Raw genomic sequence first — 26,282 nt, forward strand, 5'->3', positions numbered from 1 at the left:
GCTTCGAGCCTGGAGGATGAGAGGCCCCATTTACTCTGCTCTGGGACAGCGTGAGGAGAATCAACCCAGGGACAGAGATTTTTAAAGATGTTTTATTAATGTGTCCCTTGACTGTTCATTTGCTAAGGGTTTACAAACGCTTTATCAATTATTAATGGTCTTGATACCTAGCGTTAAAAAAATCCTTAAAGTTGGGAAGGATATGGACATTGAATAATTCACACACAGTGCCACTTGCACTAAACTAATGCCATTTAACAGATAAGGCCAGAGTAATCGGGATTAAATTTGCTTATCTGTGGGTTTGTTTTCTTTTCATCCCTCTAAAAACGGGGACTGGACCTTGAAAAACAAGGCATATCATCTTGTCGTTCGAACTGAAAATTGGGAGCCAGGACTTCCATGGTTTCAGGCTATTGTTTCTCCTGACCTTGGTTAACGGGTAGAAAGTCGTTTAATCAGCCTCTCTTTTTGACATTTTCAGACTTCTCTGCCTTTATTCTGCTACTCATTTCTAAATGAATTAGTGAAGATGAGTTTAGCCAGCCACCCACTGGTGTGCACTTTCCTCCCTCTGCACACATCCCCTTTGGCTTGGCTTTTTCTCTTACAGACAGTAAAGCCATGACCACTTCTGCACTCTGACTCTCAGTAGATGCTCTTCCTGATTCCTCCCTACTTCACACATCCATCTAGTTGTTTTTAACCGAGTGCAGTTAGAAATCAAAGCCATGTATGTATGGATTTTTCAAGGTCAACAGCCACAGTGCATTGTCAGATAGATCAACTTCAAGACGGAAGGCATTTAGCGTGGGAAAGCGTTCAGGATGGGCAGCGTGCGGTGAATCTGGAGGAAATCTGCTGATCAGAGTGCCCTTCTCTGAGCTGTGGGATGTAGGCCTAGGAAAACTAACTAATCTGGCTACAGAAATTGGTCTAGGCAAGCACAGCCGAGAAGTCCAAGACAACGGGTTCATTGCAGGAAGCCCAATTTGGATAAAGGGCGGAGCAACAATAAATCTCAGGGAGAGGGCACGAACTTCCAAAACAGGCATTCTTGCATTTCAGTTTTTAGATATTAGAATGTGATAGGACCTCAGTGGTTGGAGATGTAAAGAATTATGATTCAACGTGGTGAGGTAGGGACCTGGAAATTGTTATCGTAGTACCTGGTGGCTACTATGGACTAGTCAGGAATTGGTTCCAAAGGTCTAGAAGGAATCTCAAGAAGACAGTTCCACCTATGTCTACTTCAATGTGAACTCCAAGGCACGACAGAAGCACAGACCTGTGGGCTGACTCACAGACCCAGCCACAGGAGACACCGGACGTCGGGTCTGAACTTCCTGCACCTGTGTCCCAGTACCAAAGTTGTACTCTTCTCTGTCCACCTGATTACATTTCTCTTCATGTGGGTGTCTGGCCCGAAACAAGTTGAAGTTGATCTTTCTGGGTTGGGCCTTTAATCATCAGTTTTATCTCCAAAGAACTTTATCTCTGCCCTCATTTCTCTGCACTTATGCCAGCTCTCTGTTAACTTCCTCTCTTTGCTAATCCTTGAAAAATCTTTCCCACATACCATGTGATTTACAGACCTGGACAGTCCCCACTGACTACGCTTCATGAGGAAACTCCAATCCCAGCATGTTGGGGCTGAGACTGCTTGTGACAGTTCTGCTCCAATGGGATTGATGCTGGAAGGCAGGGTCTTTGTCAGCCAACGTGCAAACAGGAAACCAATGGTATACCCCAAAGCATAATTCAAGGAGAATTCATTCTCAAGAGCACTACTTCCAGAGGCGTGGAGGCAGAAGAAGTCACGAGGTGGAATTTAGTAATTCAGGGCTTATCTCACATAAGCCCAGAGATAGGAGGTAAACAAAGAGTTCCTGAAATCGAAGAGAAACAAGTTGTGATATTGTTGCCTGTCTTGAGGTGAATAGCACTTCTGTGGAAGAACACAGCTGCCATGGGGGATTGCAGAGAGACAAGTTAAGGAAGTACCCTGACCTCACCATCCTCTCTCCGTTGATCTCTAATAGGATCCCCATTGGCTGAACCCAGTTGAAAACCACTCCCATAACCCCTATAGCCCCACATCCATTCCATTATCATCATGACAATCCAACAAGAGTACAGCCTTGTGGGGAGCGAGTCTGGGGAAGCCAAAGGAATAGAGCCAACAAAAATCCAAACCCCCATTGTGATTCATCAGTCAATCAACCACGGATAGAAGACAGGCAACTTACAGAAAAGGGAAGAAAAGCAAAGACTATTATCAGTGTCCATTTACTCTGCATCACATCATAACAAGTACAGTCAACACAAAAGATGAAAACTAGAATCATTATTTGTGGAATCCATGTGTCCTTATACTAGAGCCCAGGGACAAAAACCAGCCAATTTTTGTAAAATAGTTTTGGAACACAGCCATGACTATTCGTTTACGTATTGTTTTGGCTGCTTTCATGATACATTCCCAAATGAGTCCTTGAAACAGCAACACTGTGACCAAGAAAGCCAAATATGTGTAATTGCTTGATTTTTATGATAAAAGTTTGCTGACCCCCTGATGTAAGCTGATCTGCAAAAGTAGAAAAGATAAAGAGTCCTATACTGCGTGTAGGGATGGTGGTGCTGCAAAGGGGGTAGGTGGTGGCTTTTTATCCCTTCTCCCCTGTGTGCCTTTCTAATATATGCTTCTATACTCCATATACAAAATCTTCCTTATTTTCAAATAAATCCATGAACAACGCTGGGTCAGTCATGACTGATTCCACCACAGGTCTCTACTCTCCCTAACTGGACATCTAGTAAGTAATGAGTAAGTAAGAAGATGTATGGTAAAACAATATGGTATCCTTCAGGAGTCTAGAAAAATAACAATGAAAATAATAATGACAATAACAAAGAAAGAGAGTTTACCTTTGAACAACTAGAGGGGTTAGGGGCACTGACCTTTCAAGCAGTCTAAGAATCTACTTATAACTTTTGACTCTTATAAGTTTTGATTCCCCAAAACTTAATCATTCCTCAATATCTACAGGTTATAGACCCAAGTGTCCCCACATGTACCAAAACCCACAGGTGCTCAAGTCCCCTATGTGAGGTGTGGATCAAGGCATGCAGTTGGCCCCTCATATCCGAAAACTCCCAATCCTGGATTAAAAATGGTACTGGTTATCTATTGAAAAAAATTGCATATAAGTGTTTCTGCGCATTTCAAACTCATGTTGTTCAAGGGTATAACTGTCCCTGCAAAGTTTTCTGAGTGTTGGGCTCTATTCTAAACACTTTAACTTGGAATAAATTGTTCAAATGTTAAAATAATTTTATGAATAGGTAATTTGGTTATCATCATTGTCACTTTATAGATGAAGAAATACAGGTGCAAAGTAATGGGACCAAGTCAAGAACCAGAATTCAGACCCAGACCGTCTGGCTACGAAGCTTCTGTTCACATCCCCCGCACAGGGCTCCTTTCGCTTTCAAACTCTGTGGTACCCAGAAAGGTCGTGAAACTGTATGTTCTCAAAATGGACATGTTTTAGTTTATTGGAAATTGGGGCACACCAAATGAGAATTATCAAATACCTTTATAATGGAATTAAGCACCCAAAATAAACCACTTATCTAAATGAACGACTTAAAAGGTATAGCTAGCGTTCATAGCTCTGAATTATAAAAATCAGTTACTAACAGCAAATAGTGAAGTTTTTGCTAATAGAAGTTTCTAGGAAGGAAAATAGAGAACATGGTGAATTTTTTTTTTGTCATATTCCCTTAATAAAAACATACAGTAGGGCAGAGAGGAGTATATATGGACAAATGACTAGGATGATTAGTTATTTTAAAAAGACAAAGAAGTTTCTTCTGGAAACTCACAAGTGGATCCCAAACCAATGCATTAAGCTACAATTTGTGCAACATTGCTGCCAGGTCTCTTTCTCCTCATCTTTTTTAGGCTGAAACAAATGATGTGCATGCATCATTTTCTCTGAAGCGCTCACAAAAATGTCTATCACGAAGCAGTTGCCAAACTTTTCTTTCCAGCATCTGATTTTAATTGGTTCACCTCTAGTCATTGAGAAATCGCTTTGTTTAGAATTTTCAAGATACCTTTTATTCCTGCTCACACGGACACGCGGATATAATTAATGTGCTTTGTGCTAAGGCAGCAACATAAAATATAACTTTTTCTTAATGTTACAGAGTTACCAGCTTAGTACTGACAATAAATGATGTACGTTTTTAAATGCCTTGTAATTAAAAGAAAAACATTTTCTGGATGAAGGAAATTTTTTATTTATTTTTACTTGTATGATCTTTAACATCCCCCACTCTTATTTCATCACTGAAGTATAACACAGTGTTAAAAATGATTCCCTATGTAGTGTTCCAGGCTCTGTCCCTGAATTCCATAAGTGTCTCATGTAAACCATCTCAGAGAGCTCTGCTCCTTCTTTCATTAGTTTCGTAAATATTCATTGCATGCTTACCGTAGGCCACAGATGCCATCCGGCCCAGTGATGCAAAGATGGGAAGACGGTGCCTCTTACCATGATGAGCTCACATTCTGGAAGAGAAGACAGATACAGAGGGAGAAAATACAGGACGCTGAGTACTGTAGATAGCCAGGGGAGCTCAGAGGACACAGTAGCTTATTTTGCCTCAGGGAATCAGGAGCAGCTTACCAGGGAGATGACATTTAAAGATGTCCAAGTAAGGCCGTTCACGTTTTCTTTAAATTTAAAACCATATACCCATATTTTACCATGTATAATGTGTGATTTTTTTGTCCAAAATTTTGAGGGAAAAATAATGATGCACATTATCCATGGGTATAAGGATTACATACCATGGGTATAATGATGGGTACAATAATTCCGGTATGGAATGCACACAGAAATGTGGATGCGCATTATACATGGCAAAATACAGTACTTAAAATCGAATGATGAAATGGAAAATGTATCTTTTAATTTTAAAAATTAAAATATTCATTCAGAAGACGGTTGGGTAAAGGAATGCCATCTGCATCTGTGGCATTCACTGGAAAGTGAAATCCATTATGAAGCAGATTCATTTTGGCTACTAAAGTGCTTACAACTTTTTTTTTTCCTGTTTGAAATTAGGGTTTTGTCCCAAATCAACCTTATATTCCGTCTCTGACATGGACACTGAAAGATGTGGATTGAACTTCATCCTGCTATCCTATTCTTCTGCTCAGTTGTTTACCCCTGGATTCACAACCTTTCTTCATTCCCACGGCATCTGGAAAAGCCCTGACATCTGGAGAGGCCCGAACCCTCCCCACTGCTCCAGAGCTCCTGGCCGTTCATGGCCCTCGCTCTTCCAAATAAATTATGCAATCATATTATCTTGTCCATATCAAGTCCATGAAGACCTTTGAGGAACTATTTGGAATTGAATTGAATACATGGATAAACCTGGTTAGAATTTATATATTCACAATATTCTCCTCCCTGAAAAAATATGTATCTTTTTATTTGTATCTGTTTGAATATCACTAAAATAATTTTATAATTCTCTCTTTCCTAGTGCATTCCCTACTCTTCTCTTTTCCTCTCTTCTCTTTAGAATTTTGAGAGTAACCTCGCAACACCAGAGATTTGGGAGCCACCTCGACACACCTGGTCTCCCACTGTCTGTAAGTACTTCAATCCAGTTTAAGTTGAAGGTCCTATTGTTTTCCTCTGAAGCCTTCCCTGATAAGTTTCCTACCACTACAATCACTCGCTTGCTCTTTTTCCCTTCTGGGAATATTGTTACTTGACTTCAGTATGCTGTTGTTACGATGCCCTTTCACTGGTCTTCAGTCGCATGTCCTGTATTTGGTTCTTACATGTTTTGTCTTCCCCGAAGAGCTTATGACCGCCCCCTACTTCTCATTCTCCCACTGGGCTTAGTTAGGGGCTTGCCCTTAGTTAGACTGGCATTCAAAATTATTTATTAAAGGAGCACCGAGGCTTCAAAAACTGCTTCTTTCATCCAAAAAGTTTCACATTTTTAGAGCCATCCCCGCTTCCTGAGGGATGGGTTCTCTCTCACTGTTATGGCTCCTCTCCTGGCTTGTCAACGTGGCTTTCTTCACATTAAAGAAAAATTATCTATCACTTAGCATCAAACTATTTGCTTTGCAAATTGAATACATCAGAATAATAAATCATAAAAGAAAGGCCATGAATCAAAGATGCCACCTGAACACGTCCCGTAGTTTTTCTGCCTCAGCCTAGCCCAAAAGTGACTGATACATTAGAATAAATCTTCAGATAATCAACACAAAAGGACTCATTTAAGTTCATTGTTCCTTGTGAAAGGTTGGCTTTGAGTCCTGATACACTTCAGAGCTTTGGTTTACAGAGATAATAAAAGCAGAGCTTTGTCAAGTAAACCCAAGTGTTCCTGTCTCTATATAAATGACAAGCATCCTCCCTAAACTGGCCTTGGCCTCACAAGGCAGCTTCCACCTCAGCACACATCCCCTCAGCAACCTCCCCTGGTGGCTGCGCCACCATTTAGGGGGTCACTCCGCGCCTTCATGAAGCAGCACTACTTCCTACTGAGATGGTCTTTGCTCCCCTCTGCAAGGGCAAATAATCCGCTTTTTAAAAAGATTCCAGCCACACCTTAGCTGAAGAAAGGGAACTCATGTGCTTAGCCTAGGATTCATTTAGCAAACATTATTGAAGGTACACTCTCTCTGCAAGTGTGCTTGGGGCTGAGGGAAGACAGCAGTGGCAAAAATGAGATGAAGCATTAAGAGGAAGGACAACTTTGTATATGAGGATGGTTAAATAAAACACAACAGATGGCACAAAAAGCCCAGAAGGTTGCTGCCTCCCCTTCTCCTGAACAGGCCCTCCGAGCGGTACGTACTCAGAGGGAAACAGAGGGTTGTGGAAGCAAGAGACTGGGGGAAGGGCACTGGCTTTGTAGACAAGAGACCTCTACTCCGGTTTTATTTGTACCACACACTAGCTCAGTGGCAGGATGACATACTCCTCTCTACAACTGTTTTCTCATCCATAAAGTGAGAGAAATTTAGGCGATGATTTCTAACTTTACCTTCAGCTTTGTCTTTTTATGACTCTGTGAAGCGACAGCATAAAGTCAACCACTGCAAAGAAAATGGAACCATCATGTTGCATTGCTCACCATTAGTTCTATATTAAATAAATTATGGCTATGATGAGCCACCTGGCAAATGCCAACTCTAAATCTTGGTAGTCATTTAAGAGAGTAACATTTTATTTGGAATCCAGTAACTGAGGTTGAAAATGTACAATATTCATAGACTATACAAAAGATCCAAAAATAATGTAAAAGTTATAGATTTTGAAAAAATTTAGTTACCCTTATACAAAAGGTTAATTTTGACACATGTTTAAAATGAAACATTTGCCTTTATTCTTTAAATTAGAAGGGATTTCTTCAGAAAATGAAACTACAGGTGATTTAAAATTTCTTATTGATGTGTGTATATATTTTATCAATAACTATGTATTACTTTAGTAATGAGACAAAACATTTTAAATTCAATTTATTTCTAAAGCAAGTATTTTTGTGAGGCATTTTTAACAGGTCTGACATCAGTAAACTGATTGTGAGTGATCCAAGTTTCTGGAACTACCGGAATCCAAACCAAGCAACCAGTGAGCCTTCAGTTTGAATCCACCCTCATTCAGTCTGTGGAGCATATTGAGTCTCTGACTTCTGGATCTGTCATCGCCTGGTCAGAGTGAAAAGTCCACTGGTCACCATGCCCAGTGCCCATTCCCATCAAGATGACTGTAAAGATAGCCAGCGCCTTTTCTCCTCCCTGTTTAAATAAAATACTCCCATCAGTCCTCTCCCAGCGATCATCTCCAAATTTCCCTGAAGCCTCCACCAGTCCTGTCCTCCACCCTCAAGCCTCCCAAACTCTCCCTCTATAAAAGTGCAGCTCATTGATGAACAAACTTCTCTCAGATTTTAAACTTCTTTTCTCAATGTCTTAACTGACACCTGCCAATATTTTGAGGATTCTACTTCCTCGGCCCTCTGAGATGGCGGCGGCTTATTTTCCCCCATCTCCTATCTTCAAACTAGAGATGTGCTAGAGATGACTCTTTTGAGTCATCTGTGCTATCATTCCTGCTTTCAGATCATTATTTTACCAATATAATTGTAAAAGCCTATCCCTTCAAGGCTCATGACACTCAGCTATATGATCCTCTTCTTCTCTCTACTGTTATCATTTATCATGCCTCTGATAATTCCTTCTCATTCATCAAAAACTTGCGCACCTGGGAGAAGCTTCCTCCCCACTCCAAGCACTGTGCTCATTAGGAACAACATTAGCATCTATTTCCCTGACTCATCCAAACTTGCTTCTCAGTTCTCCACCTCATTTCCAAGGACGCTCTCCCCTGTGCCTTGGCGATTTCATTATTCATAACTGCTCCGCCTTCCAAACTTCAATTTAAGCAGGTCATTTGAACCATAGCCTTGTTCTTTATCCATTTTGCTTCTTTCACAACCTCCATTAACACCCACTTTGAAAATTCTCTTCCCGGATCGCATTAACCCTGAGAAAGACTTCTAGGGTTCCCCTCTTCCTCGGTTACAGAACACTCAGATGTTGTCTTGGCACCTGGTATCTGAATAAATATCAAATTTCTCAACTTCTCCTTCCGCTAACAGTGACCAGGTGACTAGTCAGCACAATTTTAGGGAATGGCTTTAGAGGAAGGGGATGTGGCTTCCTTGTTCTTTCCTCTTTCCAACTTGTGGAAAAGTAGAAATATGGCTAAAATGCAAAAACCCTTTTGTCTCCTACAGTGACCTTGGGAAAGGGAGCCACACACAGTTGATGAATCAGATAGGACACTGAGGAGCACAGTGACACTCATACACAGATGGTCCCTAAGCTTATGGAATGTTGAGAGAAAGAATATTTCTCCCTTCATTAAGTTAAGTTACGACTATTGTTATTCTGGGTTTGCTATTGTTTTGGTTTTGGTTACTCATGGTTGACCCTAAATCTTAGCTAAAATACCAGTTATCCACTTTCTCTAGGCCTATGTCTGGAGAGCTAACCAGTCATACTAGCAAAATGCAAATTACACAAAAGGTGACTTTCGTTGTAAACTTATGATACAGCATCACATGATCTGTCAACACTACAGAAAAGTCATGCCATCCCTCTTCTGTCAACTTACTCTGCCACCCTCCAAGACTGTATCACATCTTCCCTACGCTCTTCACACTGTTCATTTACTTTTATCAGCTACCTATTTTATTAATCAAATATCCTGTAGCGAGGAATGACGCAGATCCTGGCCCGCAAGATCCAGTGTTGTGGCTGCGATATACAAATACACATGGACTACAGAAATCCTGTGGAGGAAAAGGGACGGCATGGCCGCTCTCTAAGTGAGAGAGGGCGAGAGGGCTAGAGAGAGCCCAAGAGAGAGAGTTGACCCCTGCCTGGACAGGCCTTTATTGCTTTTCTGGGCACATTACATCCAGGATGGTTCTCATTTACGATGCACAGGTTCACCACAGGTGATTACCTTTTAAGGACAACAAAGGACAGAATACTGCTAATTACTTCAAAGAGAAGGATGTTACAGCTCAAGGGGGAAACTGCTCACACTCCATACTTGGGTGGTTTAGCACAGATTTTAGGAAGTTAAAGATACTCAGTAAACATTTGCTGCCTCAATTCAGGGTGAGGGAGTTTTAGCGAGATCAAGTCTCATAGCAGTCAAGGTACAATGCAGGCCTGATTTCCCACTGCAGAACCTATCCATGGACGTGGGTCCTGTCTGCCAACCTCATTCCCCACTGGCTTTTCCAAGCGGGGCTGAGCCACATTTCCCATGCTTGGAACAGTTCCCCACAGAGGAACTTCTTCATATTTTAAGATATCAGACAAGTAAACCTACCTTATCTGTCACCTTTCTACAGAAGACTAATCCTTCCAATAAACTTCTCAAGAAAATTTGCACTGTCGATATTGCTTCTCTATTGTACACTCAGCCTTTCAATCTCTGAGAGCTTCTTGGGCACAAAGTTTTGTTGATACGGGTGCTGTTGCTATTGTCTGAAGCATTTAAGCCTTTCACCTTTTGAAAAAGAAAGCATGCTCACTCATGTCCTTGTCACTGTAAGCTGCCACTTGTTTTTTCCCCTTCTCCTCTACCTAGCTCTTCCAGTTTGAGGCCAAATTTCTCAAAGGAGCTGTCTATTCTTTACGTTCTCTCGCTTCTCACCTTTCTCTCTCACCTCCGCACACAAGCAGATGGGATCAAATCCATCATCCCACTGGAGAGCTCTGACTAATGACACCGTTGGCTGCCTTGTCGCTATGATCACCAGACATTTTTCAATCCTCATCTTACTTGACCTCCTAGCAGCAGTAGGTATTGATGTACACCTTGCCCTTCATGAAACATGACTTTCCCTTAGCTTTTGTGAGTCAACAGTATCCTGTTTTTTTCCCTTTACATTTTTGGCAACTCCTATTCCCTTGTTGTTTTTTTTTTTTAAATTCATCTGTGAGACATTAAACACTGGAGTTTTACAAGACTCTTTCCTAGTATGTCTTCTCTTTTTCTTGCTAGGGGATTTTATTCAAAACCATAGCCAAATTTACCACGTCAGAAACATAGTAGTTTTCTTCAATATTTTATGTTTATTAATTTATCCACCAAAAATATCACAAATCTCTTTATTTATCTCCATCTCAATGTTTACCCCTTTTAGCCCATTGCTATTTTTCTTTTGCCTAAATTATTGCAACGGTTTTCTAATGATTACCTGAATTCTCTTTCTCTACTTGCCACTTTGAAGAGGATGTGATATTTTGAGAATAAAAGACAATTGGTGTTACTCTTTTCTAAGGCTCATGTACTTAGAAATGGTTCAATGATCTTAGGATAAAATCAAATGCCTCCTTGTGGCCAGAAAGGCTCTTCATAGGCATCGATTTCTTCAGCTTTCTCTTGTTAATCCCTCTCTCATCATCAATCCTATTCCTGCCACTGACTTTCTGTTGGTTCCTCGTAGTTTTCATGATCCATCCTGTCATAGATCTTTGCACTTGCCATTTCCTCTGCCTAGAAAAGTCTCTGCTCTCTCACCTAGCTATTCCTCCTTGCTTAAGAAAACCTTCTGGATGCTCCCTTACTAGGACTAAGTTCCCTGGTAGGTGTCCCAGAGATTGTGTGCCTTTCCTCCACAGCTCTTGTCATTATCTCAATTTCACACTTGTGCGACAACTTGATTAATGTGTACTTTCCCCAATCTACATAAAGGGGAAGGGTTTCTTCATCTTTGTACCTAGACTATAGCCAAACTCTTTGGCACCTAGTTCATGATCAATAAACATGCACTGAATAGGTGAATTAAGTAACTTCTCTCCTGTGAAGACTGTCCAGAAAGATTTCACCTATTTTGATATTTACCCTCCATGATATCTCCTATAGTACACAAAGGTTTTTGATATCATTTTACTAATTTTATAGCTGCACTCAAAAAGGGATAATATTTTTAAAGGCATAGAAGTATGAAAATAATTGATGGTTCATTACTTGAATTATGTGTGTGTGGAAAGAGGTGTCCTCTCCTTTTCTTTGATCCTCACCCCCCCACCTTTCTCCTTAACATCAAAAGCATTTTCCTTGAAGAGAGATGACTCCCAAGGGGAGAGGCTAAGAAGGTATGTTTTAGGAGTGTTAGAAGAGTCACAATAATCTTTCCTAACTGGGATGGTGGCCAGATATCTATAGGATTCTATAGATAGAATCCTCATCTGCTTTAAATGAATAATTGAAACATAGCAAGAGGTGGTGTTACTGTCTGGTGTCTTAGCCAGGCCTAGTCCTGGAAAGCACAGTACTGAATGAAGTCCAGCAAAGGAGAGTGGCATTCTTTGTTATCTAGCATGGAATGAGCAAGAAATAACACTGTTGGAAAGCATAGCAAATAGGGCCCCCTATGTATGATTAAAATTTTGCTAAGGGAAACCATATGGTTTTGTGGCTATAGAACTCTAGAGCTGAGCATTGATAAATAGAGCTTTAGTAGGCTGAGCGAATTAGGAAGAAGTTCTAGGCAGGAGAAGCAGTGAGAAACACAGGTCTGAAAGAACATGCTGTTTTTAAGAAGCAATGAATAGATGAATCTAGCTAGCTAAATTTGAGAATTGATGTAAGGGATCATGGGAGATCCAAAGGTAGGAATTATCTTATTGACAAAGAGCATTTGTTAAGTGTTTGATGAAGGATACTTTAAGGATATGAACTTATTCAGAAAAGAAGGGAAGCAGACAAAGAACACAGACAGAATAGGAGGAATTCACCATTTATTCCATTGATACGTGCTGAATAAATTGTCAAAGAAGGAAGAAACTAATGTTTATTGAGTATGTAGTGTGTATTAGATTATAATCTGTATTTTACATACAATAAGTCATTTTACTTTTAGAAAACATTAAATATGTACCAATTATTATCACTATTTCATACAATGGATATTTAGATTTCAGTTGTAAAAGGATTACCTATGTAGTAAATGGTGAAGCAACGATTTGAAACTGGGTGTGTAAGATTATAAAATGTTTATTTTTCTACACTTTAGCACATCTTTGGTTATGGAAATGTAAAAGGAGAGAAGAACACTAAAATTTATATTATAAATGTAACAAAAAAACTTTGGTAAATGTTTGAAAGTTAATCTAAAAGGTAAGTCCAGTTGACAGATAATTGTAAGTGATATTTGGAGCCTTGATAACTAACAGAGAAATAGAAGTGGGATTTTTTTTTTTAATTAGGAAAAGGTAAGCTAGGTTTCAAATATATGACATATATGTGATGGAAGGACATCTCCTTAAGTAAGTGGAAGGCACATAGGAGGACAGATAAAGAAGTGAAGATATTAAATCAGGAGTTATAGCTAATGACAGCCATTATGACCCCACCCCAATGTCCCACCAGTGCCCACCTTTCTGATAATGAATTAAATCACCAGCTATTGACTTAGCCCTGCCTTGGACTATAAGTCTCTTAAATTGCCTCCTAACCAAAAATCATAATTAATAGCCCCGAAAGTTTAACATTGAGCTGAATGAACTTTATCTGATTTAGTTCTAATCTGCTGCCTCTGAAATTTTGCTTTGCTTCTTAAAACAAAACTCTGCTTTGCATCCCAGTCCCAGGAACTGGGATGGGTTCCTTTTACCTTAGCCTATGTCACTGCTCCAGTTTCTCACAGGACTTCCCATATTTTCCTAGATCAAGGATTTTAACCTCCTTCTTTCCTGTACTTTCAGGATCAGATATTCTGCATTCAATTCAGATAAACAGACTGTAAGCTTGACATATGGGGCCATCCCTTGCTGCGCATCTCACTGTCGGCAATTTTGTGTTCCTACGAAGGACCATGTATTGGACCATTCCCATCAGCATCTTATACGCAACACTAGCTCCAACTTTAAAAACAAAACATAATAAAGAAACAAACAAAAAACCTGCTCTTGACTCCACTTTAGCTTTCACCCTTTATATACAATAAAAACTTAAAATGACACAAATTTCTATATAAAATTTTTAATCTTGTTTTCTGACCAACAGCTGCAAGAAGGAGTGGACTAAAGTTCATTACTTTGAAATGGAGACCGGGAGGAGTGTCCAGGCTGGGAAAATCATAGGATCTTAATTACAATGGCGGAGCGTGGGCACCAAATTCCCACTTTTCTCCCAGCACAATTTCAATGAGTCTAAGATCAGAAGACATCACAATCACCGTAGGTGTCCTGGGAGTCCCAGACAGACACAGGATCCAGAATCTGTCTAGATTGGAACAGGAGCAGACAATGGCTATGTGGTGAAAAACTGTAGTTGGGACCTGGATGAATGTGGATCATACAGCCAGACCCTTGAACTCCCAGCATGACAGTTTACACAGGTCATTTCATTAACCTTGAAATAACGGCACTCCACATTTATACAGTTGAAAATTTTGGACTCTATACATTGGATTATGGTAGTTTTCTGAAAACATGCTCTGTTCCCATTACTCTTTGACCTCTGTGTGATCCAGTTTTACTCTCTCCCACTTCACTGAAACTGCTTTTGTCAAGGTCACTGATGAGAACCATAGTGTTAAATTGACTGTGCAAATTATTTGCCTTTATTTTACTTGACCTGAATTCAATATACTTGACCATGTCTTCTTGTCTTCTTTTTTTCTAACACACTCCTATCTTGGCTTCCATGACAACATCCTCTTTTTTTATTTTTTTTTATCTCTAGGGCCAGTCTTCCTGAAATTTCTTTGATGCTTTAGCTTCTTCAAGCTGACCTCTAAATGCTGGAGTCCCTTAGGACTCCATTCTAAATGCTCTTCTGGGTCTACATGATCTTATTCACTCCATGGACTTAAACAATATTTATATTGATTATTCTCAAATTTATATTTCTGGTATAGAATTCTCTTTTGTATTTTAGCATTGCATTTTAAGATATTCAATGGCCATTTGCACTTGATTTCCTCATAAATACCTAAAATTTTATTAAAACAAAATTTGATTATATTCATTCTCTTTAACCCACTCTTTCCACCTGTCCCCAGAAATATCTCCTATTTCTAAGATGCTACATTCAGAAACTAAGAAGTCAGAAGTCATCCTTGATTCTTTTCTCTCACTTTATCCTCTATTAAATCCACTGTATTGTTTTGTTGTTGTTGTTGAATTTTGGGGGGTGACATTGATTCACAAAACCATACAGGGTTCAAGTGCACAACTCAATAAAACATCATCTGCACACTGCATCGTGCACCCATTGCCCCAAGCAAAGTCTCTTTCTGTACACATTCTCTCCCCTTTTGCCCACCTCTGCCCATCCCACTCCCTTTCCCCTCCGGTTATCATCACATTGTTGTCTGTGTCTATGTGTTATGTATATATGTTTTTGGTTAATCCCTTCCTTTTCTTTCATCCAGTCCCTCAAGCCCCTCCCCTCTGACAGCTGTGTTCATGCCTGTTAATTGTGTGTGTAAGTTATATTTTAGAGTCATCCACTCGTTTTTTTCCCCAAAATCATCCCCTTAGACCACCGGTCATCTCTTATCTGAACAATCATAATAGACTACTGACTGGCCTCTCAGTGACCCTCACTCCCCTGTAACTCTTCTCCACGTTTTAGCAAAAGTGATCCTTTTAAGAGGCAAATTAAATAATGTCACTCTTCTACATAAACCCCTCAGTGGCTTCCCTTTCAACTCAGAAGGAAACCCAATTTCTTTACCATCTGTATAAAAGACTACCTCGGTACTGAACAACTACCCCCATTTCTCATTGAATGCTTGCTCCACAGGTCTTTTCTAAGGTCCTCTGACATGCAAGGTCTTTGCCACTTCAGAATTTTTGAACTTGCTCCCCTTCCTCTATGAGATAATCTCCCTCTGTTTTCTTTTCTTTAGATCTCAGCATAAATGCCACCTCTTCAAAGAAGACTTCCTTAATCTTCCTAATTAAAATTGGTCCCTCCAGGGATTATTTTTATCTCAGCCTTGATTATGTTTCCTTATTAGCACTTAGCATCATATGGTAGTGTTTTTACTTGTTTGTTTATTTGAGCATATGGACTAAAACTATTGTTCTTCACTATCCTTAATATTACCATAGTGCCTGGTACACAGTGGGTATTTGCTAAGCGTACATAGACCCTTTCAATAAATGTAACGTCAAAAGGAAGTATCATAGAGACAAAAAAACTAGGAAGAATACTAGTACAGAGAAAGAAAATGATACTTCTAAACAAGAAAATTTTAGTCTATAGTATTTTCTTTAGAGCATTTAAGAATCAGACCTAAGGCCAATATCTTCTGTTTGACTCAAATAAACTCATAAAAATTCTCAAAAAAAAAGATCTAGAAAAATAGTAGTAAGCTTCAACTATCATTGAGAGAAAGTCTCAGTGCTGCCTTTTGTACATGATTTGACAAGGGCTGGGATCCTGTGGTCATACTAGTCTGTGTAGGACTTGACTGATAGATACCCAACATTTCCTTATTTCTTTTCCATAGACAGTGCAGCGAAATAGTTACAGAAAAAAGTTTTAGGAGTTACATTTCAGGATTCGTGTGACTACTCATTTAACATCTTCAACCCTGGAAGTGTCCTCACTTTTCAAGTAGGGGTGATAGTAGCATCTGTCTCATAGTCATGTTATACAGAACGAATGAAATAAAACGTGTAAGTGTATGTAACAGTGTCTGGCATATGTTAAGCAGTCAATAAATGCTGTTAGCCACTGTTACTATATTTTTAATTTAAGCCTCACCCATGATTAATGCAGCTCTTCCCCCTGTGACAGACCCAGGCCTCAGCCAAGGTCCAGCTGATCTCGTCTCTCATTGTCAACTACAGCACTCTCAGACTGTCATGTGCACCAGAAACACAAGGGGGGGACGGTCTAGAGTACACACTCCTGGGTGTGTCCCCAGAGGTTCTTTCACTTTAAGTCTGGGGTAAGACCTAGGAATGAGTGCTTATAATAAACACCACGGGCTGTTACTTACGAAGAATGGGATGCTCGGACCTCTTTTGGGTATGGGTTAGCATGAGATCGATCCGGGTCCTCTTTGCAGATGGCTAATGTGCGGTTGAGAAGAACTTTTTTGTTTGTTTGCTGGTTGAAGTTGAGATCAACTAGAGAAGAGATTTATGAAAGGGGAACTTTTTAAAAATGTATTAAAGCGGGCTTGTTTGAGAGGGGTCATGAGACAGTGAAACCCACTGGGCAAAGTCACTGAGCATCAGAGCGCCAGAGCTTTGTCAGAACAAACTCTCTCCTTCCCTTTCTCAATCTCTCTCTCTCTCTCTTTCAATTTCTCCCTCCCCACGTCACCCCACACACACACATGCACCATCGCTACCTCTATCTCTTTTTCACACAGTTTTTGGCTCCTTACTGGTCTTTTTATTTATATTTGTGTGGGCGGAAAATAACTACATCAGCAGCACCATCACCAAATACAACAAAAAATCTATCCATGTTTGAAAGACAGATGAAAGAATCCTTAGCGCTTTTGTTGGGTTTAAATCAGCTGCATAGGTTTCTTAGTCCTGGTGTGAGCAGCAGTTACAAAAATCATAAATATACTGCATGGAAAATTGATCTTGATAACATCCAAGATGCCTATATAATTGTTCTATCAATGCAATATACGTGGTATATTTTGCTAGTTCTTTCTCTGCTCCATAGGTAACCAGAGCCTAGTAAGTGACAATGGGGAAAAAACCCCTTATAATATAGCAAACATTTATTTGTGTTTTTTTAAATATAAAACATTGCTTACCAAAAAATACTATATAAGTCATGACTTTTGTTATATGAGTCAGTGCATCTCTCAAGGTCATTTTCTTCTATTTATCCACAGGCATTTTTCTGGATGACACTTTTTTTGGATCAGCTTTATTTATTTATTTTTTATTATCAACGCTACTACAGATGTCCCCCATCTCCCCCCACGTGTCCCCCTCCACCCAGCCCCACACCCTAGCCTTCACTGCACTGGTGTCTGTGTCCATAAGCTAGGCGTACAGGCATATATGCTCTTTGGCTAATCAGCTCTATTTTGTCAGACAAGATCAGGTTTTGTGAGCATTTGCCCATGTGTTTCGGTGTCAAAATGCTACACATTTACTTTGAAACCAGAAGGACACAGGAAACTCTTTGCTCTCCACTGCTTTCCGAAGAAGGGAGATGCACATGGCGAGATGCACACGGCGAGATGCACACGGCGAGATGCACACGGCGAGATGCACACGGCGAGGTGCACACGGCGGTACTCCCTTGCTGCTCACGTCGTCTACTATCACAGAGGTGTCCGTGGGGGCCACTAGCAGCCCATAGTAACATTCCCACCTTCCACTTTCAACGGGGATTTCTGCCATCTCTTTTGAGTTTGATAGTAATGAATGCTTTCATTTAAAGTGCAATAGAATACGCCACCCCAGCAAAGATTCAGAGTTTCTTTGTTCTATTTACATCAACTCTTCCCTCAATTGTTGCTATTTAGCTGCCAGTATAATTGCAGATGACACCCTGCGTCCGGATGCCGCAGAATCAGAGCTAGTTTAGCAGAAGCAATTGCTAGCTATCCTTACTTACCTTGCAAGAAAGTCGCCAATAAATTTAGAAGAGTGCACACAGGTGAAAGTACTTCAAAACAGGTGTACTCTGAGGGGTATCATCTTTATTGCCTGTAGCCACTACTGTAGGAACCAAGCACCTCAACAATTTATCCTCGAATTATCTTCCTAACTTCCTCACTATTGACATGTCTATAGACCCTATGACTCGGAATGAATCAGCCTAACCTGTCCTAGATGGCACTAAGCCACTGGATCTGCGGCACTGCAACTAACCAGAGCTATAATAGTGTCATTGTTCCTTTGATGAATATGTATTTGTTGCATCGCGTTTCAAGTATTATGCTAAGCACTGGAGATGCAGGGGTGAATGAAACATCTGCAGTCGCTATTGTGTAACTTCCAGTCTGGTAGAATTGAGACACAATTAATTCTAATAAATTCTGATATACACTGTTCAGTGAGTAGATAAAGAATTATTAGAAAAATTAAAAAGGCAACCTTGAACCAGGAACTAAATTCTTAAGGGCTGAGACAGCAAATGATAACAATGATGGAGTGGCACTACTCGAAGATTCCACAGATGACTGTGTGAGAATCAGAGGAATAGGACTTTTCAAAAGGAGACAGAGAAAACAGAACAAGGGCCCAGGATTATAGGGACCACATGTCTGCTCTCAAACTAAGTGCTGAGTGGAAGAAGGAAAACTTCAACTTAGTAAGACTGCAAAAAATTCAAAAACCTCAAAGGAGAACCAGGTTTCTTTTGAAGCCAGAAATTCTTGAAAATGTTTTTTAAAAAATAGGCTGCAGATGCTAGGAAATGTTTCAACCCCCCGAATCCCACTTCCACAGCAGTCGTGCTGGGCTGCCGCGCCTGCCTCCTGCCAGATGCTATGTATAGCGTGCTTGGTGGTTTCCTGCCAGGGAAGGCCACCAAGTATGTTGTAAGGATTCTACGAAGCCCAGCGACTACTCTAAGACGTTCACCTCTTTGCTTTCACTTGCTTTTCCTGGATACCCTTATTATAAGCAGATCACTTGCTAAAGTTGTTTTTTTCCCTCTCATTTTGTTTTATTCAACTGCTTTTACACTTGAAGCATCTCAAAGGCAGAGTTTGTCTAGTATTTACCTTTTTATTTCCTTCAGTGTTTGGCAAGTAGAGATTCTTGATAAATCTCTAAGATGCCAGGTGAGGCATCTTGCTCTATCATAAAAGAAACAGAGTTCCCTTTTCGGCAAAATGAATGCTATCCCATATCTATGGATAATATAAAATATTTTGCTATCAACTTTCCTTAGAATATTTGCTTTTAAAGGGAAGGAATTAATATCTCTTAAAAGATTTTCTGCCAAGATGAAGTGAGACACACATTTGAGCTCACGTGTGAACTCTACTCAGTCGGCTGTCACTCCTTCTACTCCTTCGAGAAGGACTTTGAGACTCTCCTAGGCACTGCAGGAATGCGGATCATGATTGATTGGGGATCCATGTCATCAGTTCAAGATGTGGGGCTGATGGCAATTATGCCACATACTTGTATATCCCTAATCTAGAGCTGCTTAACTTATTCACAATTTTAAATGTTATGTGTCTACTCCAACTCTCACTGATCTTCCCTCTGTGGGAATTATAAAAGATCATATGGTTTAAACTGTGCTGTCTAGGTTATCAATCACTGCTTATCGATCTGAGGTTGTCTTCTTTTCCTGGCTATATTATAAGCCATGTGAAAGGAAGACTCTCCCACCCCCACCCCACCCCCACCAATGATTAACTGTCTACTTTGGATAAAGTGATTGTATCAGTCAGCTATTGCTACGTGACAAACCACCCCAAAACTCAGCGACATGGAACATTAAACATTTATCACTATGTTCACATTTCTTTGGGTAAACTGCGGTGGTTATGCTTCAGGCTACAGATCTATAGGTTGGCTGGGTTGACTCAGTTATCAGTGTTTCATGGGATAGCCGCCTAAGGGAGCTCTGCTCCACGTAGGAATAGGAATTCCTCTGAGACAAACAATCTGTGAAGTCACACTGCTCTCAGAGCAAGGTCAGAAACACGAGACAGCTGTCTCCAGTGCAGAAGCACGGTTCAAGTCTTTGCTTGGATTGTGTCTTACACCACCTTTTGGCCGAATCAAATCCATGGCCAAACCTACCATTTAATTCAACTATACTTCACCCACAGGGACGGGTAGGAGAGCGACTGTTTGCTGAATCCAAACCCCAGTAGGGTTCATTTCCCTCAAATTAAATATGGTAGTAACCTGCACGACTCTGAGATTACTTTCTGATAATCGGGGAGGAAAATGTCTGGCACACACTGGTATTCAGTAAATATGTGTGGAATTATTAAATTTATTTTCTACCCTCATAATATATACAATGTATGAGACCAAGTTGCATGTTAGAGATATCCTAACCTTTGATCAAGTTGGGATTTTCAGATCCTGTCTTGCTTTGCTTTGTGACCTTATATAGATTCATAAATACTTCTCCTCAATGTATCTTACGTCAGAGATCTCAGGTACACTATTTATTAGAGAATATTTTGGGATTCTGCAATGTATATTATGCAAGATGTTTCAAATATTCAAACTTTTAGCGTCTAATGATATCTCAGCAGTAATTGTATGGAAAATATTGCCTGTTAAATTACAAATTTGTTGATTTTAAGTAAAAACTACTTCCGCTTAAAAGAAGTACAATTAACTTTCTAGTCTTTCAGGCATCAATTGTTGTAACACATGAGTCCAAAGTCAAAATCTTTGGCTTTGAAACTTCATTTTTTGAAACTTTATAAATATAAATAAGTTACTACAAAGTATTAATGCATTGTCTCCAGGCCACAAGAAAAACCACAACAAATAAAGTCACTCACAATATCTTTAAATCTATAATGAAAGAATACATTTAAAAAGCAATAATCAAAAACTAAGTTACTGATAATACACCATTTAATAATTCCCCCCCAGAACAGAAAAAATGTACTTGACATCATACTCACACAGATAAAAGGCACAGGGGTGTGTAGTCTGACAGTGGTAGGTGTTTCTGAGAAAAGAACACTCTATAGGAGACTTTACTTCTTTCTTGAACTTTTAATTCCTTATGGTCATTAACACTTTAAAGGGATGTTTCAGGAAGGTAGCAATTTCTCTCTGTGGAATGTTGTTTTGAACAGAGATTATATCAAAAATGTCTTTTTTTCACATTCTGTTTCCTAAAACACCTGGCATAGGTTTATATATTAAGATGTAATAAACACTGTTTATTGATTCAATTGTACTTTTTGTGGTGTATATCTATAAATTTTGTGCCAGATAAAATAACATTAATATGAAAATTAATATTAATATTGTACTTATTATGCATCAATTCTAAATGGGTTACTTATATTGCATAACATTAAGAAGTAATACTATTATCACCCCCATTTTACAGATGAAAACAAGACACGAGTATAAGTAGTTTACTGAAAGTCACAAAGCTAGTTAATGTCAATAAGTGGGATTTAAATTCTGGCTTTCTGGATCCCAATCTATGCTGTGACCAAGCTAACTAGAAAGGTGCATACTTCTTTGGAAGGCAGGATAGCATAGCCATTAAAGACTTGGGTTTTAGAACAAACATGTCTCAATTAAAATCCCATTTCTACTCCTTAGTAGTTTGGCAACCCTTGGGCAATTTTCCTACAGCTCTAAACTCCAGTTTCTTCTCTGTGTCAATGGAGAGTATATTTACTTAGAAGGGTTATTAATGAGATAAGAAAGTATACTTAGCAGAATATTGGCATATAATAAACTGGAAATATTAACACTGTTTAGTCTAAGTGCCCAGGGGAATTAAATGGCTTGCCCAAGGTCATACGTCTAGTTACGGAAGAGTGAAAACCTACACTATGGATTTCTTGGTGCAAAGTCCAATACCTTACACTCCAGTAATGGCCAGCCCCCAGCGATTTCTCACATTACTTTATGAGGTGAGATGCCTAATGCTGTGGTTACAAACCACACAGGGAGGCTGGGCTTTGCAAATGTGTTGTAACACTTCAATCAGCCCGCAAACAATAGTCATCATATTTTCTTTAATAGATCAGAAACAATAAGTAACAGATTATTCACAACAAGGCCAGATTTCTTCATGAGAGTTTGCCAAATAAAATTTGAGGGCTCAATTAAGTTTATATCACATTATCAATATCAGCATTCCCCATAGTAAGTGCTTCTTTACTTCCAGCTCTACATCCTAACATTTATCATCCATCACTTAAGAATTTCATGCATTTATAAATTTCCATACCTCAGCATTCACCTGCTAGTTTCTTGCTTAATACAGAGGGTGGCACGAAGCTATTAAAACAGAGGTTTACAGTTGTGAATATGCAGAACTCAAGTTAACAAAGCTGTTGTAATAATCATAACCTGCATGTGTGTTCCCATACGAACAATTGTAAACCTACTTTTCCCCGTCCCTGTATAATGTTATATCAAGCTGTTTATAAAATCTACTCATTCCCAAGCTATGAAGTTCTCTTTTACCCTCCCAAGTTTAAAAGTTGATGTAAGTGTAAGAAATATTCTGTTTTCCTGGTGTTTGGGATGTTTAACGCGATTCATAGCCATTGTAGTACATAACCTAGTTTGTGCCCTTCTTACATATTTTATTACTAAAATTATTTATTTTGCATTTTATTTCTAGGAATTAGATGAATGCAAATGCACTCGATGTGCTTTCAAACATCTTCAAGGTCTGCACAGCATTATTCCAGAAAGGCCCTAAATGTTCTTTTAAGTCATATTTTTGAGGACTCCCTGATGCTTTCTGCAAATATTTTCTCTACATTCTCCCAGTCTGATTTGATTTAGCCCTACAGCTTTATAAATGTCCCTGAAACACATGGGGTATAACTATAATCGATGATTCAGCACATTTCCATCACAGAAAAATCAAATTTCCACTGGCACCACTTACTCTTTATTGTGCTGAGATCAATAGTTGAAGGAACCCTTAACCCGCCGCGTGGCTGTCTACCCAACATTTATTCATAGTATCGGTCTATAAATTCAATAGAAATATTAGGTTACAGGGGAATTCATGCACAGCATAGCAAGATTTCTGGAGTTTTGGAGTCGGCTTCAGACGCATTGCGCTTTCACAAAGCGGGACTCTGAGCCACCACAACTGTGGGTGGTGCGGAGACGGGTCAGTAAGTTCAGGGGCATTGGGGGACATATAAAAACTCATTCCTTCCCATCTACTTAGTAGCCTGTAAGAAACTGACATCCTTGGATGTGTCCACATTCCCTGTTAGCTGAACCTTTTCCAGTACCTGGTTGAGGTCGCTCTGTTCTTGGGTCAGAATGGGAGTTCACAGCACCTTTCTACAGGAGGTTGTACCTCACTGCATGTGTACGCACAGCTACTTAATAACCTGGGTCCTGCTTTTCTTCTTATCCATGTATCTCATATATTTATAGTAAATACAGTGACACGCCTTTTTAATGTCACATTTAAATCTAAGAAAATCCCGAATTGCACAAAAGGCATCAATTTTCAAAAATACACAAAATTTAGAAGACTCTTTGAAACTTTGGTTCTTAGAACAAGAGTAAAGCTCTTTTGTTTTTTGTTTTATTTTATTTTTATATTTATATTTATTGATTTGAGAGAGGGAGAGAGAGACATCAACTTGTTCCACTTATTCATGCATTCACTGGGTGCTTCTCACATGTGCCCTGACCAGGAATTAAACCCACCTGTTCTCACCTGGCCAGGGCAAGAGTGAAGCACTTTTAAATATGTTTCCCTAATAGATTTTAATGTTCTCTGGTTTACATTGTATTTTACAAAATAAAACAGGTAATATTTTCTTATGTTTTGCTGAAACTAGCTCATTGTTGACTGATGTAAATGTAATGTGTTATTTCCTTCCCTATCCCCTAAAATAGGCTGTGAATGTTACCAGAAGACTTTGCTATTTTAAGGCAGGAAAATTAGTTTGAGAAAAGAGCTCCCTTTTTTAGATTTTGAGAAATGAACAGGAGGAGCAACAAGGAGAAGCTAAATTTCTATGCATAATAACATAATGAAAACAGTAGCTTCCAGGAGTGGCCTGGACAAACAGGACCAGAGGGCACAGGGTGGGGAGAAGGGATACAGGCCGGAAAATCAGTGACCCGGAGGCCAGGGATGGTCCTATAGTAGGAGACTTTGTAATTGAAGGGATGAGGTTGCCCAGAAATGGTGGTGAGGATGCCTGAGGACTTTAATGCCTAAGAGGCAGGGGAATGTTCAAACTCTGTGTAGGCCCATTCAGTATTCCTGACCTTCATCAACGAAGTCTGCTACACACGGCTGCCTTATGTGAGTGGGGTTTTTAAGGTTAAAGGAAAACAAAACTGTATCGGTACCTAAAGTATGGCTTCAAGAACTACAGGGTATGAAAGTGAGGGAGTCTGTCAAACTTGAACAAGAATTTTTTTCAGAAAAAAAGAGATAAAGGAAAAGAGTAGTAAAGGAGTATAAGCTCCCAAAGATGGTCTGAGTTCCCAGAGAAAAAGGAGACCTGAGTTGCCTACCATGGATGGTAAGAGAGGTCAAAGAAACTCATTTGAAAATCAAAGAAAAAGTTGCTTAAGGTTAAAGGGCTTGCAGGAACATGGGCTAATTAATATATGAGGAGCACATTTAATTTAAAAAATGGAATTTATTTACAAAAAATTGTGTGTTTAGTCTTACACATTTAAACTTCAGTCACCTTCAAAGTACTCTCCATTTGATGCAACAGACCCATTTCAACATTTTCCCCTGCTCAAAATAGTTTATGATCTCATTGATTTTGATGCCTTTTAGTGCTTCTGCCATTTTTGTTTCACTTCTTCCACAGTGGGAAACATTTCCTTTCAAGGACTGATTTCATCCAGGGAAACAAACAAACAAAAAATTTGCTTGGTGGATATCAGGTGAATAGGGAGGGTGGGGAATGGGGGTCATGCCATTTTTTGGTCAAAAACCTGCTGACTGTTCAGTGCAATGTGGGCAGATTGCTAGTAAATCACTCATCATGAAATGGACAAATGCATTGGAAGAATCTTCAAAAAAAATTCACTGAAGCTGAACACAGCCTCTCACAACAACAGCTGGTACACTGATACAGATAGGTTCCTAGAACACTAAGCTAGTGGGGGAAGCCTGTACTACAAGGGAATGCCCTCCAGAAGATAATTCTGGGGTTTTCTCGGTTCCCCCTTGTATGGTTACACAAGGATGTTTATAGACCAGAGTTAGAATAAGGTTGAAAAGATAAGTAAAACAGAATAAACCTCTTTCTTTCCTTATTGCTCCTTGTTTCTCCCCATCCCACCAAATGGCTGGCTTCTCTCAACCCCAGTGTGTCTGAGCTTTTGGCCCTGGAAAGGAAAGGAAGAACAATAATCTAAAATGGGAGCTGGCAAAATGGATTAGGGCATGCCATTCCACATTGCTTTTCACTGACCCCTGCATTTCCTGGTCACCTGCCTACATATAATACACCTGAAAAACCTATTAGGTTATGCCATGTCTCCTAGTATAGCTTTTTGAAGAATTAGAAAATTTTATGTATGAAGCATTTAAAGTGTGTCTTGCCAATGGGATTGAAAAAGTCAAAGCAAAGGTAAGGATCCCAGAAATGGAACAGAAATAATTCAAGAATGGCAGCAGGGGCACAGTGCTACTCAGTGTTCGAGCGCATACATGCAACCCTCCCTCCTCAGCAGTCGCTGTATGATTATGAGAGAGAAGTATGGGACTGTGTTAACTTCATTTATAGGAGCCCATGGCTTGCCTTTGTTTCTTCAGTTTGAGGAGTTATCAATAGCTTAATGAATTTTTCAGGAGCAATGTACACATCAACAGAATAATGCTTCTATAAGGACATCCCTAAAGCAATATCAGAGTTAACTATTTAAATAAATATTGTGACAAGGAAGGGGGAGTGATGCGCTTTAGTTTCCTTATGTTTGGAGAACCTACTGTTTAATCTTTCTCTGCCCACCAGCCCCAAAACCTCAGACACACACACTTCACATGTAGTAAGAGGTTTTAAAATGTGTACAGAAG

The sequence above is a fragment of the Desmodus rotundus genome, chromosome 13, assembly GCF_022682495.2.
Source record: "Desmodus rotundus isolate HL8 chromosome 13, HLdesRot8A.1, whole genome shotgun sequence".
Classification (NCBI taxonomy): domain Eukaryota; kingdom Metazoa; phylum Chordata; class Mammalia; order Chiroptera; family Phyllostomidae; genus Desmodus; species Desmodus rotundus.